The following is an 18,741-nucleotide window of genomic DNA, read 5'->3' on the forward strand; positions in this document are numbered from 1 at the left end:
GAGAGAGAGAGGAGAAAAAGGCAGATAAAGTTGTGTTTGAGAAAATTTTTGAATCCGTTTAGTTGATTTTGGGTTATTCCGAATGTGGGTAAGTGGGTGAGTAAGGCAGAGTTTTTAACCTTGGTTTGATTTTCTAATCATAGTTAAAGTTAATGGCATCAGTGGTGATGTGGAGCTGAGTAAGAAAAGATGGCTAGGTGGCATTTTTTAATTGGGTGTTGAGACCTAGGAGGTCCCAATAATTTCTCCAAGTTTACGAGGGTAGTGTCATGGCACATCTCCCCACTTAACAAGTCCCTTCTTTGATGAAAAGAAAAAGCAAAAAGCAAAGAAGGTTCAAAGAAACATTAGTCAGTAAGAGCATTCTTATCAAGGTTTGCAAAAAATTTAGCATTTACCCTCTCAAAACCTAATTTTATAACATATAACACACCACTTTACAACATCACTTCCATCAAAACTTCTATTTTTTTTAACATTCCATTTAAATATTCTTTCTTTATCATTTTTTATTTTTCCTTCTCTCTCCTCTGTCTCTCTCTTTCTCAACCCAATTATTCTCAGCACCGTCGGCCACCGCATCCACCCACGCAAACCACAACCACCGCATCCACCCACCATTGCCGCCACCAGCCACCAACCAGATCCACCGCAACCATAAACAATAGCAGAGAAAAAAGAAGAAGAAAAACCTCCACATCCACCCACCACACCCACCACATCCACATCCACCGTTGGACCAAAAAAAAAAAAATCAATAGCAATCGGACTAAATCACCACTAACCACAGTAAGAAAAAAAGGAAAAAAATCCACAAATCACGGCCAAATCGGACCACAACCCACAGCCAAAAAAAAACCCACAAACCAAATTGGACCACGACTCCTTCGATCCACGCTCCGACCTGTGCTCCATGGTTGACCACCAAGCTCTGTCGCACGATTGGAGCCCAATCGGACCCAAGAAGAACCACGCAGAACACACACACACACAAAAAAAAAAAAAAAAAAAAAAAAAAAAAAAAAAGAAGAAGAAGAAGAAGAAGAAGAAGAAGAACCTCCATCGTCGCCACCGGACCACAGCCATTGGCATCCCACAATCGCCGGAGCACAATCATCGATGAAGCCCACTCATCGGCGAACCACATCGGTGAAGCACAGAGAGAGAAAAGAGAAGAAAGAAGTGAGAGAGGAAAGAGAAAGATAGAGCAGAGAGAGAGCATTGAGTGAATAAAAAAAAATCAGCTTGGCTTGATACTCCAGCCTGGGTTTCGTCGGAGAGGGAGGCGTCGAGCAGAGGGAGAGAGAGAGAGCAGAGAAATGATGAGAGGGAAGAAATGGGAAATGAGAAAGACAAAGACAAAGAAGAAAAGAAAGTGGGTCCCACTTGAATAAAAAATTAATATAAATTTTACAATTGGTGAACAGCGCGGTCTCAAATATGAGACCGCACTGTTCATCAATGCCAAAAACTATAGCTTTTATCACTCTTGATGGAGTAAGCTTTTGGGTCAAAAATGCTAAAAGAAAGCATCTTTTAGCATTTAAAACCCTTAATGGGAATGCTCTAAGAAGTGAAACAGAAGTGGATGGACGAAAGATGAGGAAGAAGAAGAAGAACCAAAGACAAAAAAGCGATGGACAATTATCGGCGAAGTGGCGTTGCTACCAGAAAAGTGGAAGCGATAGTAGGGATTTGGGTATCTTTTTTTTTTCATTGGTTTACACTTTACCGCCCGATTTTAATTTTCTGGCCGATGTTCGGTACTTTCCCGGAACGGCCGGTACGTCCCGGCATGACCCGGTATTTGGATCGAAACGAAACAGCTATGTCTCTGTTCCGGTCTAAGCACTAGTATGGCAAATTCCAGCGATACCGGCCCCTACGGTACGGAATCGACTTTCTTAGCTTAAAGCCTTCCCACAACATTTAAGAGTTACTGGTTTTTGTATGTTATGAGTTGTATGAGTATTAAACCTTGGTTCCCACACCTGTGTGTGTGCATGTGTTTTTATAGTATGTATCACTGTTCTACGTACAAGTATGTATTTATGTATTTACGTATGTATAAGTCTCTTGTTAAGTTGTTATGGGCAAGGGGATGAAACAGAAGATAGAATATATGAATATACTCGTATCTACTTAAGACCAATATGAAATAAAAATATCATCTATGTATGTATTGAGTGCTATTTTAATGTAAGAAAACCTTCGATGACATATACATTATATTTTATTATATTTTCAGCATAAGTAACCCGTTTTCAATTTTTTTGTTGGATGTCAAAATTACATGTATGAGTTAAATTTTTTTAAGAGTTAGATATACACTAAATAAAACTTAAATTTATGTTAGTATGTAATCTTCCCAAATTTTTATGAAGGAAAAAAAATATTATATAATTAATTTGAGGTCATATTAGGGTTTTTTATTTTTATTTTTTTTTAGTATTACTTTTGAAAGATAGCAACATTGTTCTTATTTTTCTCCATTTGTCAGAACTCTAGCTTTACTTTTTTGCCTCGTTTACCCTACCTTCATTTTATTTTTACAGGTTTTAAACCTTAAAACATTGATAGAATTGGAAACATTTTTTTAATGAATTTTGACATATAAAAAAGGTAATAGTGTATTGATTATAAATCCGATAAAAAAAATTATAAAAAGTATAGCGACACAACATTTTGAACTAGTTGATTGTGAGTAGTGAAAATTAAAGTGATGTCAGTGTTAAGTTTATGGAAAAGTGATTATATACCACTCACATCTTGCTATCTTAACAAGTAGTGAAAAAAAAAAAATTATGTTCATAAAAAAATGAGAAAATTTTAATATATTAATAAGATATGCCTGAAAAAACTCACAAAAAATCAAATTATAATTAGGAGGGGGCAAAAGTTGTAAAATCACTCTTAAGCTATTGTCTTGTATTTTAATTTTGTTTTGGCGGGCCAGGGACAATTGCCCCCACCGGATCTGGATCCGGTGCACTACCTGCGTAATACCACTAATTCATCTCACATTAATTTTTACCATCTTATTTTTTAACTTTAACTTTTTAACTCTTTAACATTTTTTTTTTAAACTTTTTTAATTCAATGTTTGAGATTAAAAGTTGAAAATTCAACTTTCAATTTTAGCCATCCAATGTAGGTGCAATACCCTAGGTATTGCACCTGATCTCAATCGGGTGTGGCTTATGTCCATCTCAATCCTACCTAGGGTATTGCACCTGATCTCAATCGGGTGTGGCTTGTGTCCATCTCAATCCTGCCCCCACCCATGACTTCCTAGCTTGCCTATGTCTAGGAGGTCCCTGCACTGATCAAGCAAAATTTGCTTTGGGCAACTTTGTCATGTCAGGTCCAACTATCATTAATAGCCCCCTTCAAATAGCATTTATTGTAAAGAATAAGCACTTTGATTAGACAAACCAACTGTCATTAATGATGTCAAGTTGTCCCAAAAGCTTAAACTATCAATGATGAATCTAATTATTTAATCAGACAAATATAATTCTTCTTCTTTTTTTCCCCTTTCAGATATGGGCCAATATTTCGAACTAGTGTGGCTGGTTCACCCATAGTAATATCAATAGATCCTGAATTCAACCATTACATCTATAAACAAGAAGGAGAATTAGTTGAATTATGGTACCTGGATTCATTTTCCAAGCTTTTAGCGATGGAAGGTGAAAATAAGATAACTGCAATTGGTGTTTTCCACAAGTACTTAAGAAGTATCATATTGAATCATTGTGGTGCTAATCCACTTAAGGAAAAGTTGCTTCCTCAAATTGAAGAATTGGCTAACAAAACCCTACAAACATGGTCAAGTCATCCTTTAGTTGAAATGAAACATGCTGCATCAGTGGTAATTTTCAACTTTCCCCTGATATGGACTCATTTACTCAATGAGCATTGTTAAGACAGTATTTTTCACAACAAATTTCTCACCTACTCATTTGGTAGGTTATTATTGATTCTTATATGGGCCTACTATTGACACTACATTATATTATTCATCATTAATAACTTGACACTTTAGATAGTTGTGAATTTTGTTGTGACTATAGACCTATTGTTACTATAGACTTATTGTTACTTAATAGTGTAAAATTTACTGTCGTTCAAGTTATGACAAATCTATGTTTCTGGGAAATTGCAGAAGATATTTGATTTCACTGCAAAGCTATTCATTAGTCATGATGCTGAAAATTCACCTATGAAAATGAGCGAGAAGTTCACTAATATCCTGGGAGGTTTCATGTCATTTCCCTTGAATATCCCTGGTACTACATTCCATAAATGTTTAAAGGTAATCAAAATAATGAGAAAGTACCAACTTATCCGAAAAATATTCATTTGAAATGACCTAGATTCCGAAAAATATTCATTTGAAATGACCTAGATTCATTAATTTAAATTTCACTTTTCATTTTTTAGGACCAAAATGAAGCATTGAGTATGTTGAGGAAAATATTTAAAGAGAGAATCAATTCACTAAAAAGACATTTTGAAGATTTGCTTGATAAAGCTATAAATGACTAGGATAAGGAGAAATTCTTATCAGAAGACCTCATCATCAATTTGGTTTTTGGGTTCTTATTCGCTAGCTTTGAGCCCATTTTGGCAGCACTGTCGTTAACACTCAACTTACTTGCCGACCATCCTGCAGTTTTACAAGAGTTGACGGTATGTAAATGTACAAGAACATTTTTTTAGCACACAACACTGATCATGTATCATTTGTTAGCATCTTGCAGTATTACAAGACTTGTAACCTAACGCTGATCAATGATCATGTATCATTTGTTAGGATGAGCATGAGGCAATTCTTAACAATAGAGAGAGTCCAAATTCCATACTCACATGGGATGAATATAAGTCGATGACCTTTACTCATCAAGTCAGTTCTACAATCTATGAATGTTCTGATCTCTCTTCAGGGTGTTTGATGATTCTAGTTATCATACAAACCTAAATATTTTGTTGTGTGGAAATTATAGGTAATCAATGAAGCTCTTAGGATGGGAAGTGTTGCTCCTGGGCTACTACGAAAAGCACTGAAAAATATTTTATTTAAAGGTATGTTCTTACATGTATATATTCAGTTCAATGTCTTCATATATATCCAGTTAAAGTGTAAATGATTGGCCAAGTGCGTACCAGGATATACAATTCCAGCTGGTTGGACCATTATGCTTGTAAATTCTGCTATTCAATTAAACCCAAACACATACAAGGATCCACTTGCTTTCAATCCATGGCGCTGGAAGGTATGTAGTTGTAGCCTCATTGAAAGAAATAGATGATCCAACCACTTATAAGAGACTTGTTTTCCCTCATATTATTGCTGTTTATTCATGACAATTTCCTTGACCACATTTTTATAAATGCAACAGGATCTTGATTCATTGTTTGTATCTAAGAATTTCATGCCTTTTGGAGGAGGAATTAGACAATGTGTTGGAGCAGAGTATAGTAAAACGTTCTTGGCTACCTTCCTCCATGTTTTGGTCACCAAATATAGGTAACGTGTTCCCCTTTACGATCTAACTTGTGCAATTGTTGTAACATAATGTTTGCTACTGGGTTTGTCATGGGATAAAAGAAACCTCTCAATTGAAATTGATCTATTTCATGATTCAAATCAGACATCATAAAATTAAAGAATTATTTATTTATTTTTATAATTCAATTGTCGAGGAACATGAGATTTGAACTTTGGACATCTCTATTAAAAATACCAGGAAGGGTGCTTATTAAGGTACAACTAAATAAAATCTTACCATACCGAAAATAAAATCTTAATTGTAATATGGATAACTTTAAGATGCAACTAATATGCAATATTCTACCCCACTAAACCTTTGTATAATTTTTTTTTTCTTTTAATAGGTGGACAAAGGTCAAGGGTGGAACCATTGTTCGAAATCCTATCCTCGGATTTACAGATGGCCTCCACATTAAATTTTCTGCGATAAGTAATTAAAATACATTTTTATTTCATGCAAAATAATAGATATTGCTATATTGAAATAAGGTGTTTCAATTTCACCAAAAATAATTGGATACTTATTATCCAAATGTAAGTATATATTTTCTTGTCTCATTGTGTATGTGTTTTAGGGCTTTGATTGTGTCATATCCAATAATACATCATCTATAAAATGTGCCCACTAGGTGCGAAACAGTATATAATCGAGTATGTGAAATAATAATTTTCCTTTAATTTATGTAACTTCCCTCTCTCTCTCTCTCTAAGTATACTATTAGCAATTAATGTTTTTGACGTGTGTGTGTGAGAGAGAGAGACAGGAAACATGTGCTAGTTTTTAGCCATATCAATGTCTCAATGTGAATACATTGTTAAAGTTTGTTCAATCTATGTTTTACTAACAATTCATTTAAATAGAATGTTCTTATTTTTATTATTTTTTTTGCTAATACAATAGAATTTTGACCGATGATGTTCACTAACTAGTTTGAAGACAAGAGACTTTAACTATATAACTAATTGGTTTTTGTTCAATTTATATTTTGATGACAATTGGTTTAAATGGAATGGGAATTATATTAAGACAAAGATTTAAAAAAGAAAATATTTTTCGTTTAAATAACTTGAAAGAATACCAAATATTTTTTCTAAAATAAAAAAAATACAAAATAATTAGACAACTTATTGAAATGTACCAATATTGTCTTGTCTGATTTTACATTTATTTCATTCTATCTCTCTAAAACTTTCATGTTTGCCCTATTTTTTATTTGAGCGTGAGGAAGCACGTTGTGCTGCGACCTATGTGTATATTTTTTAAGTTGGAAATAGCTTAGGTCTTGTACATAGGAGCACTAGACTCATTGAGATACTAATACATGTTAACATCCCAATAGATCTTGTACTCATGTGCATTGGACCTAATCCTTATCCATTTTAAGCCATATCAAAACTTCTCTATTTGAATAACTTATTAAAGTTTGTTGAATTCACATTCCACTAAGAATTCATTTGGATTGAATAGAATTAGAGGTTAATGGATGGAATTGTCATTGCAATTTAATGGGTTTAGTGAAAGTAAGTGCTTTTGGGTGGGCTTCTTTTTGAGAGAGAGTGAGAGAGAGGGGACTTGGCAAGAGGGCATAGACAACTTCAACAAGGTGATGAGGAAATTGGGTCTTTTGAGGATTAAAAGAGGGATTTTTTTTAATTAAAAAAAAATAATTTTAAGTGAGACTTTTTAAATTTATGAACTTGTATTCCAGCTAATTTGGTATAATTAGTAAAGTTCTATACATATATATATCATTGTAGCACAATGATATGGGGCTTGTCCACTTGTTTTTGGATTGGCCTAAGTGTTGTGTTAGAAAACGTTGCCACTTGCCATGTTGGGATTTCTGTAATTGTTTTTTTTGGGGCCGGGGGGGGGGGGGGGGGGGGGGGTGTGGGGTGTGGTTTGTGGGGGCGCTGGGTGGGGGCTTGTAAAGGGGAAGGTAAAACAATGGGGGACACATTTGCATCCTAATTGTAATTGGAGGCTTATCTCTTTTGGGTCCAATAGGGTCTTTAATCCAAAATACCCAACTAGGGGTGGCAACTGGGTAGGTTGGGTAGATTTTGGATTGGGTCTTAAATGAATTGGATATAAAATAACCCATTTATTACCTGTTTAAATTTATATTATTTACCCATTACCTACTCAACCCATTTAATAACCAACCCACCCATTTAACCCATTAAATTCAAAAACTTGAAATTTCCTACCTCTCTCTAGTTTCTCAATATCCAAGAATTTTTTTTTTTAAAAAGTCAACAACTTAAAAAATTCTCATGCAAAAAAAAAAAAAAAAAAAAAAAAAAAAACAAAATAAATCACAACAATACATCAAACAGTGAGTTTTAAGAGAAAAAATCACTATAATCTTTGTTTTACAATTTGCTAAAATAAGCAAAAATTAAAAATCAAAACAAAAAATAGCATGAAAAATACTGAAAGTCAATAACATCTTCCTCCTTACCATTTCTTATATTTTCTTTTCTAAGCCTAAGATTTCTCGGCAGCCAAACACAACCTTTACAAAACAAAAAGGAAATTTTTAGATAAGAATTTTGCAAAGATGAACAAATCTGTTTTGTCCTTGTTTTGCAATAGAGGACAATCTTTCTTCCAATGCCCATTTTTGTGACAATAGGCACGCTCATCTTTTTCAAGTTTCTTATCATTAGACATACCCTTAACAATCAAAGCCTCAGTCATCATGTCCCTTTGAGCTTGCTTATCTTTCTTATGATACTCATAATTAGTCAAAACGTTGGACACATCATCATACTTAATCTCATCCTTTCCATACAATAGCGTGGTAATTAGATGATCATAAGTATTAGGCAATGAATTCAATAGCAAGAGAGCTTTATCCTTGCTACTAAAATCAACTTCCAAATTTCGAAAATCAACAAGTATTTTATTGTAATAATTCAAGTGCTCAGACATAGAAATACTTGCACGATATTGGAAATGAAAGAGCTTCTTCTTCAAGTAGTAATGATTCTTGACACTCTTGGTCATATACTTGTCCTCCAATTTCTTCCAAATCTCTTTAGCCTTCGTTTCCCTCATAGCAAAATATTTTTAATTCTTGGCCAAACACAAATGCTGCCAAAATCAACTTCCAAATTTCAAAAATCAACAAGTATTTTATTGTAATAATTCAAGTGCTTAGACATAGAAATACTTGCGCGATATTGGAAATGAAAGAGCTTCTTCTTCAAGTAGTAATGATTCTTGACACTTTTGGTCATATACTTGTCCTCCAATTTCTTCCAAATCTCTTTAGCCTTCGTTTCCCTCATAGCAAAATATTTTTAATTCTTGGCCAAACACAAATGAATAGTGCCACAAGTTGGTCTATCAATCTTTTCCCAATCCTTGTCTAACATCCCTTTAGATTTGTCTTCCAATGTAATATCCAACTCTTGTTGGACTAATACATCCATAACTTCGCATTGCCACATGCCAAAGTTATTTGTTCCATCAAATTTCTCTACTTCAAATTTATCATTAGAAACTATAGTCCTAACCACCAAAGGTTTTGTAGAAAACTCTGCCAAAGCTTTTCAAGAGGAATCTGAAGGAGATTTTGTAGAGGAATTAGAGGGTTCACTTGACATCTTTTTCCCTAATAATCAGATCCACAAACCAATCATCAAAATCTCCAAAGAGAACAAATTCAAATGCCTAGGTTGTGAACAATTGCTCTAATACCAGTTTGTTGTAAAATAGTGGAAGCTCAAATTTACCAAGATTGATTGTGAAAATATTTAAGGCTTGAGAAAGATCTCCAAACAATTAATAGGAACGAAGAAAATTAATCCAAAAGAAAATAGACACAAAACACTAAGAATTACGTGGTTCAGCAATAGCTTACATCTATGGGCGACGACGAACAAATTTCACTATAATAAATTTGGGATCATACAAATTGATGTAGAGGCACTCTCACAAACCCAAATCCCAAATACAGCCAAATAGCTCTCTCTCACAAATATCAAAGAACCAAACAAGAAAAAGCCTCTTTTTCTCACACACTCTCAAATATGCCGCAATAGCACTATGCTTATATTATATAAGAGATTTGAGTCGACTAACATATTCAAAATCAAGAAGGACTAGACTTCTTTTCCATGCACAAAAGAGAATCACTCCTATACCAAATAGAACTCAAAATCAAGTGGTAGACAAAACTTATAATAGAGCTTGATAACTTTAAACAACAGTAACCTAGAAAGAATAAAATTCATTTCTTATCTAAATCCAACAAGGAGTTGAATCCCTAATTCAAGCTATATTCTACAGTTGGAAATTTCAATTCTTTAAATTTTTATGTGTTATTGATTATTAAATGGGGTGGGTGGATAATGGGTAAATAATATAAATTTAAACGGTTAATAAATGGATTAATGGGTAATTATATATCCGACTCATTTAGGACCTAGCCCACCCAATTGCCACCCCTAGTTGGGTACTTTGGATTGAAGCCCCTATTGAATGAAAAAGAGATAAGCCCTCCCACAATTACAGAAATACCAACATGGCAAGTGGCAACATTTTCTAACGCATCGCCTAAGGCCAATCCTAAAACAAGTGGACAGGCCCAATATCATTGTGCTGCAATGATATATATATATATATATATATATATGGTGTGGGTTTAAGTAAATAAGAAAAGTTGTGAAAAGTTTTATTTATTTACTTTCTTTTTAGTTGGGAAACTTTTTTTTGCTGAATAATTTAGTTGGAAAATTTGAGATTTACAACGAAGGCATGAAAATTTAAGCTTATTAGTTGACGAATTTTTAAAGTCACTTTATGTAAAATATGTTAAAGCTTAATTTTATTTATTTTGAAATACACCCAACTTATTTTTCCAGCTAGATAAAAGTAATAAATTTAAATAATTTTTAAAGCAAGCCAATAATCTTATATTTCAATTAATTGACACCTCTTGATATTTTTAAGAAAGACATCCAGTTCAAATCTCCTACCAAATTATCAACCAAAAAAAAAAAAAAAACAAAAAAACAAAAAATCCTCTAAGCAAATGATTATATATATATTATTTATTCTTGTTACCTTTCTTTAGAAATAATTTTAGGCCAAGAGCCTTGAACTCATCGGACACTTTTTGGTGTTAGTTTGAGTAGAAACTAGCTTTTATATTAATTGAAATGATATGAAATTATCAAATGCAATTATTTGACCTAAAGGGTAAGGTTCAAGGTTCTGTAACACGGACACCTAACTTAATAGGATGTTTTGAGAAATGCATAAATTAACAATGTGAACAAGGAAACAACCTAAATTATGAAGCCTAAATTAACAAGCCTATCTCAAAGTGAAAATGAAAAGAACAGTAAACATCCTACAATTAAGAACTAAAGTACAAACTCAAAGTATAAAAGCCTATTTGAAGCCAACAGATTATCTACAGACTATTTGATACAAAGAGAAATGATATTCTAGATTTTTGTGTTTGATTGTATGCCACTCCTATTGAATGGTCATTTCTATTTACACTAGAGGCTTTTGACAATTAATCTTGTCCCTTCTACCACGCATCATGTTTTTTTTTTTTTTTTTTTTGAGAACAAAACCATCACTCATTCATTAATATGTAAAAGATCATGATGCAAAGCATCTACAACAGGAATGGGCTCATCTTCCATCCAATACCTATCCTCCACGATGTTCCTAGCAAATCTAGCTAAAGAATGAGCCACCCTATTTCCTTCCCTTTTGACACAACTAAAACCAACAGATTGTCTACCTGAAATAAAATGTCTAATGTCATCCATAATATGTCCAAGGAAAGAATTATTAGGAACAGTACTCGAAATTGTTCTCATCACATTTGAGTTATCACCCTCAATCACCAGATTTTGGAACCCGGCCTTTATAGCAAATTCAACGGCCTTTCGACATGCCAAAGCTTCTGCGTCATCGCTATTTTGCACATATTCCCCCCTTGCTGCCATTCCAGCCATCACCTCACCATCAGAGTTTCAAATGATCGCGCCAACTCCAGAACAATTCTAGTCCGAGAATACTGCTGCATCGAAGTTCAGCTTATAGACATCCTGAGGTGGAGGCTTCCAGCAGTTGCTGCCTGTTGCTGCGCTTGAAATCCCCAAATTCGTTTGAGCTTTGTTATATTCTTCTAGCAGTTCAGCTGCACGATTTGTCAACCACTGCGGGTTCTTCATTTGTCCTCCATGCACCACCACATTGTGTTGATTCCATATGACCCAAGCTCGAACAAGGAAGATCTCCATCTCCTTGAGGTTAATGTTATAATACCACGCATCATGTTTTAATTGCATTTGTTTCCATAAACTTTGCTTGAGAATCCTTTTGTAAGTGCCTCGAGGTAATTGTTGCCTTTCCCAAGCTTCTAATGTGTTCTCACTTAAGAAAAACCGTTCAAAGTAACCGGTTATCTTTGGTCTCCAATGGGTTAATGTTATTTGTCCTTCTTTGGAGCTTCAATTTATTGATTAGTTACTAACTAGCCTCTCATGTACGTTTTTAGAGGCTCTTCTATTTTTTGGATAAAGATTAATATTTTGCATTTATTATAATTTGAGATTCTATTTTTTCCAATCACCAAAAAAAAAAAAAAAAAAAAAACTTGGGGTGAGTTTTGTAGATTTGAGGAGTTTTAAAATTAACAAAAGAGTGATCCTATTTTGTAGGGAGTTAGAGAGTAGAAGTAGAAATTTAAATTAATGTAAAAGTAAGAGTTTATTAGAAGCAGTAAGACATTTCAACATAGAAATAATTATTTTTGTCAATTTATTATTTTAACCCCATTTTTAAGTTTTAGGTAGAAGTATTTTTTACCATTAAAAAAAATAACTAACTTTATTTTGCCAATTCACCATTTTAACCTCATTTTTAAATTGGTGGTTAATTAATTTAGGGGTATTTTTGACAGGAAAAAAAAAAACAATAACTAACTTTCTGAATCCTATTAATATATACAGATATACAGATGACATGGTAGCCTTGTTGGCATTCATTTTTTCCATGACCACTTCTTGTCTTGCCATGTTTTAAACTTATAAATTAATTATTTGACCCAACGGTGTTTATAACAAACATCTCCAAAGTTCGAAACTTCCTGCACCAATTATTGAATTATATTATTAAAAAAAAAACATTATTTTGGATTATTGATTTCAACAAAAACATTTAGTGTTCAAAAAATATATGTTTATACCTTTTTTTTTTTGGTTAATTGCACCCTGTTTTTCGTTAATTTCACTTTACAATTAAAGTGCAATTAGATTATAATATCAAGCAATATTCCTCTAATTGATTGATATGTATATATGTCCCTTACACTCACAAAATTTTCTCAATTCTTATCTTATATTTATTTTAGGAAAGTATCATTTTTTTTTTTTTTTCAAAATCTGCGTATATACCTCCATCAAAAGTCAAAACATTAATCTCATAGTGGAATGAATAGAAAGGCCCAAAATTCCCGGTCTGTAGGTTATCATGACCCAAAGTAACTCAGTTAGAGCATTCGCAGCAGTGGAGGCATATTGCTATATTGCTAAAATTTAGCTCCACAAACTTAAAAGACACGCTGCAGCAGTGGAGGTATAAGCCAAAAATTTACATGTTCCGCTACAGTGCACATCTATATATAGATGTGCACTGTAGCTGATAGCAAAAAAAAAAAAAAAATTAATTTTTTATTCCACCGGTTAATAAAAAATTCACTCATCTTTCTCAGTCTCTCTCTCAGTCACTCTCTCATCTCCCCAGTTTTTTTTTTTTTTTTTGCTGAATATCTCCCCCACTCTCTCATCTCTCTCGCTCAAACTTCTCCTCCACCGCCGATCTCCTCACGCTGCCTCACACCTCACGCCGCTGATCGCCGCCGAACGCTTGCTCATCAAGTCGCCGGTCTGAAGCTCATCGAAGGTCGCCAACGTTGTGTCTCCGATCGCCTCATCTCACGCCGCCGATCGTTTGCTCATCAAGCCGCCACGCCTCCGATCGTTTGCTCATCAAGCCGTCGGTCTGAAACCCATGGAGCTCACTTGTCTGTGATTTGTGATTTTTTATTTTATTTGTGATCGGTGAATCTGTTTGGTCTGGTAGAGGAAAAAGATTGGAGATACTGGTTGTTTTTTTTTTTTTTTTTTTTTTTTTTTTTTTTTTTTTTCTGTTGTGACTGGTGGTGGTGGGGTGGTGGCAGCGGTGGCGGTGGTGGTGGCGATGGCTGTGGTTGTGGCTGATGGTAGAAGTGGTGTTGGTTGGTGTTGTGAAAATTTTTTTGGTAGTAGAATATATTATTTTATTGTAGTAGTTATATTATTTTATTGTGATGTTTATATTATTTTATTGTATAGAAAGCTAAAATAGATCCACTGCTGTAGCATGTGTGGAGGTAAAATAGATAAAGTAACTTTTGGTGGAGCTAAATTGCTATATTTTTAGCTCCACTGCTGTGGATGCTCTTACTCAACCCTTAAAGGGCCCATACACTGTCCAATAATGCCAATTTTTAAAATTACAATATCCGCCGACATTGTACTCACCAAACCACTATCCAAGTGCCATTTGGCCCAAAGTCTGTGTAAAACAAGCTTCTGCCCTCAGCAATGAACCTTGGGCCATGACTATATAATAAAAATTAGGCTTAAAAATCATAATTGTGTAAAGTAACTTCACCAAATTGCAAATTTTTATTTTAGATTTTTAAATATATATAATTTTTTTTTTGTTCTTATCTTTTTCTCCTATAATTTCTAAATTGATAAAATCTTAATTTGATTAAAAATCCAAAAAAAAAAAAAAAATGCAACGTGAAAAACACCAACATAGTATATGATTTTGTTCTAAAGATCTATTTTAAAATTCTATTCAACTACTTTTAGTGTTTCAATAAAACACTAAATTCCCTTCACTTTTTTTTTTTTTTTTTTTGGATAAACACAAAAGCTTAGTTAACATCAACATTTTTTTTTCCTACACAGTTTTACTTTCTTTTTAATATTTTGTGATATAATTTTTTTTTTTTTTTAATTCTAGTGGCAAGGGCAAGGACAAGCCAGTTTGCACTCACTGTGGCAAGACTGGTCACATAGTGGATAAATGCTATAAGTTGCATGGTTTTCCACCAGGGTTTAAGTTCAAGAATAAGTCTTCTATGGCTCATCAAGTCTCTTTAGAATTCTTGCCCTTTGCTTCTCCAATGCATCCCCAGAATTCTGCCTTTACACCTGAACAGTGTCAACAACTTCTTGCCTTGTTTGGTGCTTCAAGTTCATCTCTTGCAGTACCATCTCAAGTCAAACAAGCTTCCATGGCCAATGTAGCTTCTTTTTCCACTTCTGCCAGTGTGCCAATGTCAGGTATTGATCTTTCCCACAGTGTTTTCTCTACACAAGTGATCAATAGAAGGGCTTACGATAGATGTACTTGGGTGTTGGATACTGGAGCTACTGATCATTTTGTCTGTTCAGTTGATTTGTTAACTTCAATTACTATTACTATGCAGTCCTTGGTTCAATTGCCAATGGGGAATCAGCACAAGTCACTCACATTGGCACTGTTACTCTTTCTTCTTCTCCCACCCTCACTAATGTTCTTTGTGTTCCATCTTTTAGTTTTAATTTGCTATCTGTTAGTACCCTTACCCTTTCTCAACCTTATTGCCTTGTTTTTCTTTCCACTTATTGTTTTATCCAGGACCTTTTATCTTGGAAAACGATTGGGGTGGGCAAAGCAGTTGATGGTTTATACTTGCTGCAGTGTGATAGTCTTCAACATACTCCTGCTTCCTCACTTGCTGATTACTTGGTCAATCACAAATTCAATGCTGTCTTACCTCCTTTCTCTGTAACTAGTTCCACCAATACCTCTTCTCAATCTACATATCTTTGGCATGCAAGATTAGGTCATCCTTTAGACCTTAAACTTAGAGCTTTAAGTCATGCTATTCCTTCTTTGCACTCATCTTGTAATAAGGATTGTCAAGTTTGTCCTATGACAAAACTTAAAAGACTGCCTTTTCCTTTTAATAATAAAATCAGTTCTTGTGCTTTTGATTTGATTCATATGGATGCTTGGGGTCCTTATTCAATTCCTACTTTGGATGGTTTTAAATACTTCTTGACTATTATTGATGATGTAACCCGAGCCACTTGGCTATTTTTGATGAAATCTAAGTTTGATGTTAGGCCTTTGTTTCTTTCTTTTTACACTATGGTTGCTGCTCAGTTTGGTCAATATATAAAGTCCATAAAAACTGACAATGCCAAGGAGTTTGATATGTCAGATTTGCTTTGTCCTGTCTTCCATGAGAGGACAAAGCACATAGAAATAGATTGTCATGTAGTTAGAGATAAGGTTTTAGAAAAGGTAATCAAATTGAATCATGTTAGAACTGATTGCTAGTTGGCTGATATGCTCACTAAGGCTTTGGGTTATAAACAATTCTCAAATCTTACTTGTAAGATGGGAATGATTAATATACATAAACTAGCTGCTCTTGAGGGGGAGTATCAAAGTAAAGATGAGAAGATGAAGCTATTAGAGTAAATTCTCATGGTATCATCCACCAACACAGTTGTGTTTACACTCCACAACAAAATTCTGTTGTGGAGAGAAAGCACTAGCATCTACTTTCCATTGCAAGGGCTTTACAAATTCAGTCTCAAGCTCCTCTTCAATTCTGGGGTGATTGTGTCTTGACTGTTGCTTATCTCATTAATAGACTTCCATCCCCTTTGTTGCATGATAAAACACCTTTTGAGCTTTTATTTCATAAGGCACCAGATTATACTCATCTCAAAGTCTTTGGGTGCTTATGCTTTGCTTCTACCATTGCTCACAATAGAAATAAGTTTTCTCCAAGAGCAAGAAGGTGTATATTCCTTGGTTATCCTCCTAATGTCAAAGGGTATGAACTTTTTGATCTTGACACTCATTCTATTTTTGTTTCAAGAGATGTTATGTTTCATGAGTCTGTATTTCCTTACTCTTCATCTTCAAGTGGTTCTACTTCCTCAACATCCTTGCCTTTACCTTGTACTCCTTCTGTTCCTATCTTGCTTGATGATCTTATTTTGTCCAAGCCTGCTTCTTCTGCTCTTTCTCATGACTCTGTTATTCAACTTCATCATAGCATTGATGATGATTTTCTTGATGAGGTTCCAGCAGAACCTCCTGAACCTATTGCTGATCCTATTCCACTTAGAAGGTCTTCTAGGTCCATAAAAAAGTCTTCTTATTTGCAGGAGTTCCATTGCAATCAAGTATCTTCTGTCATGCTTGTTTCTTCACCTCAGTCAGGTACTTCTCATCCTCTTTCTTCTCATGTCTCTTCTTCATATAAGACTTTCTGTTGAGCCATTTCCTCTCTTGTTGAACCTACTTTCTATTACCAAGCTATGTCTGATCCCAAATGGCAAGCAGCCATGGCTGCTGAAATAGCAACTCTTGAAGCTAATAACACATGAACATTGACATCTTTGCCTGCTGGTAAGAAGCCCATTGGTTGCAAGTGGGTTTATAAAATTAAATATAAGGCAGATGGCTCTATTGAGAGGTACAAAGCCAGGTTATTGGCTAAGGCTTTACCCAAAAGGAGGGAGTGGACTATTTTGAAACCTTCTCACTAGTAGCTAAGATGGTTTCTATCAAAGTTCTTCTTGTTGTGGCTGCCATCAAAGGGTGGTCTCTTAGTCAATTGGATGTTTACAATGCTTTTCTACATGGGGATTTGGATGAAGAGGTGTATATGGCTCTTCCACAAGGGTTTCATAGCCAGGGGGAGGTTGTTTGTAAGCTCAACAAGTCCCTTTATGGTCTCAAGCAAGCTTCTAGGCAATGGTTTGCCAAGTTTTCAAGCACACTAATTCAACTTGGCTTCATTCAGTCTAAAGCTGATTATTCTTTGTTTACAAGGAAGTGTGGTGATATTTTCATGGTTCTATTGGTGTATGTGGATGATGTCTTGATAGCCTGCAATGACAAGGCTGAAGTTGACAGGTTTAAGATCATGCTAGATGATAAGTTCAAGTTAAAAGATTTGGGGTATTTAAAGTTTTTCCTTGGTTTGGAGGTTGCTAGATCAAACAAAGGAATTGCTCTTTGTCAAAGGAAGTACACTCTTGAGCTGCTTAATGATGCTGGATTGTTAGGATGTAAGTGTACTAAAACTCCTATGGAGCAAAATCCAAAGTTGAGCAAGTTTGAGGGAGAAGAGCTCAAGGACCCTAGCCACTACAGAAGGTTGGTAGGCAAGCTCTTGTACTTAACAATCACAAGACCTGACATTACATTTGTTGTCCACAAGCTTAGCCAGTTTATGTCCAAACCAAGAAGGCCACACCTGGATGCAGCACAAAGAGTATTGCAATATTTGAAAAGTGAACCAGGGAAAGGGCTTATGTTTTTTGCTACCACAGATTTGCATTTAAAAGGGTTTGTAGATGCAGATTGGGCTGCATGCCCTGATACTAGGAGGTCTGTGACTGGGTATAGCATTTTCCTTGGGGATTCTTTGGTGTCTTAGAAGTCCAAGAAGCAATCCACAGTCTCAAGGTCTTCAACAGAAGCTGAGTATAGATCCATGACAGTTGCAACCTGTGAAATAGTGTGGATTTTATATTTCCTCAAGGACATTGGAGTGCATCATGAAAGAGAGGCCTTGTTGTTTTGTGACAGTCAAGCAGCCCTCCATATTGGTTCTAATCCTGTCTTCCATGAGAGGACAAAGCACATAGAAATAGATTGTCATGTGGTTAGAGATAAGGTTTTAGAAAAGGTAATCAAATTGAATCATGTTAGAACTGATTGCCAGTTGGCTAATATGCTCACTAAGGCTTTGGGTTATAATCAATTCTCAAATCTTACTTGTAAGATGGGAATGATTAATATACATAAACCAACTACTCTTGAGGGGGACTATTAGAGTAAAGATGAGAAGATGAAGCTATCAGATTAGAAGCAAGGTGAAGATATCAGATCAGATGCAAGAGCAGAGAACAAAGCATTAAGCACAGAGTAGTAAAACTAAAACGACAATGTTTCTACATTAGTTTCTGCATTAGAGCTTTTGTATATACGACATGTAGTTTAATTGTTAATTAGAAGCTTTTAAGTGTTGATACATGAGATAGTTTGTAACTAGCATGTGTGAAGGTGGTTCCAAGTC

The 18,741-nt window shown here is 34.7% G+C and overlaps 1 pseudogene; it reads left to right on the forward strand.

Annotated features, from left to right (window-relative positions):
* Positions 1-3,302: 3,302 nt before the first annotated feature.
* LOC115967138 lies at positions 3,303-5,995 on the forward strand (annotated as a pseudogene).
* Positions 5,996-18,741: the final 12,746 nt, after the last annotated feature.

The sequence above is a fragment of the Quercus lobata genome, chromosome 11 (assembly GCF_001633185.2).
Source record: "Quercus lobata isolate SW786 chromosome 11, ValleyOak3.0 Primary Assembly, whole genome shotgun sequence".
Lineage (NCBI taxonomy): Eukaryota > Viridiplantae > Streptophyta > Magnoliopsida > Fagales > Fagaceae > Quercus > Quercus lobata.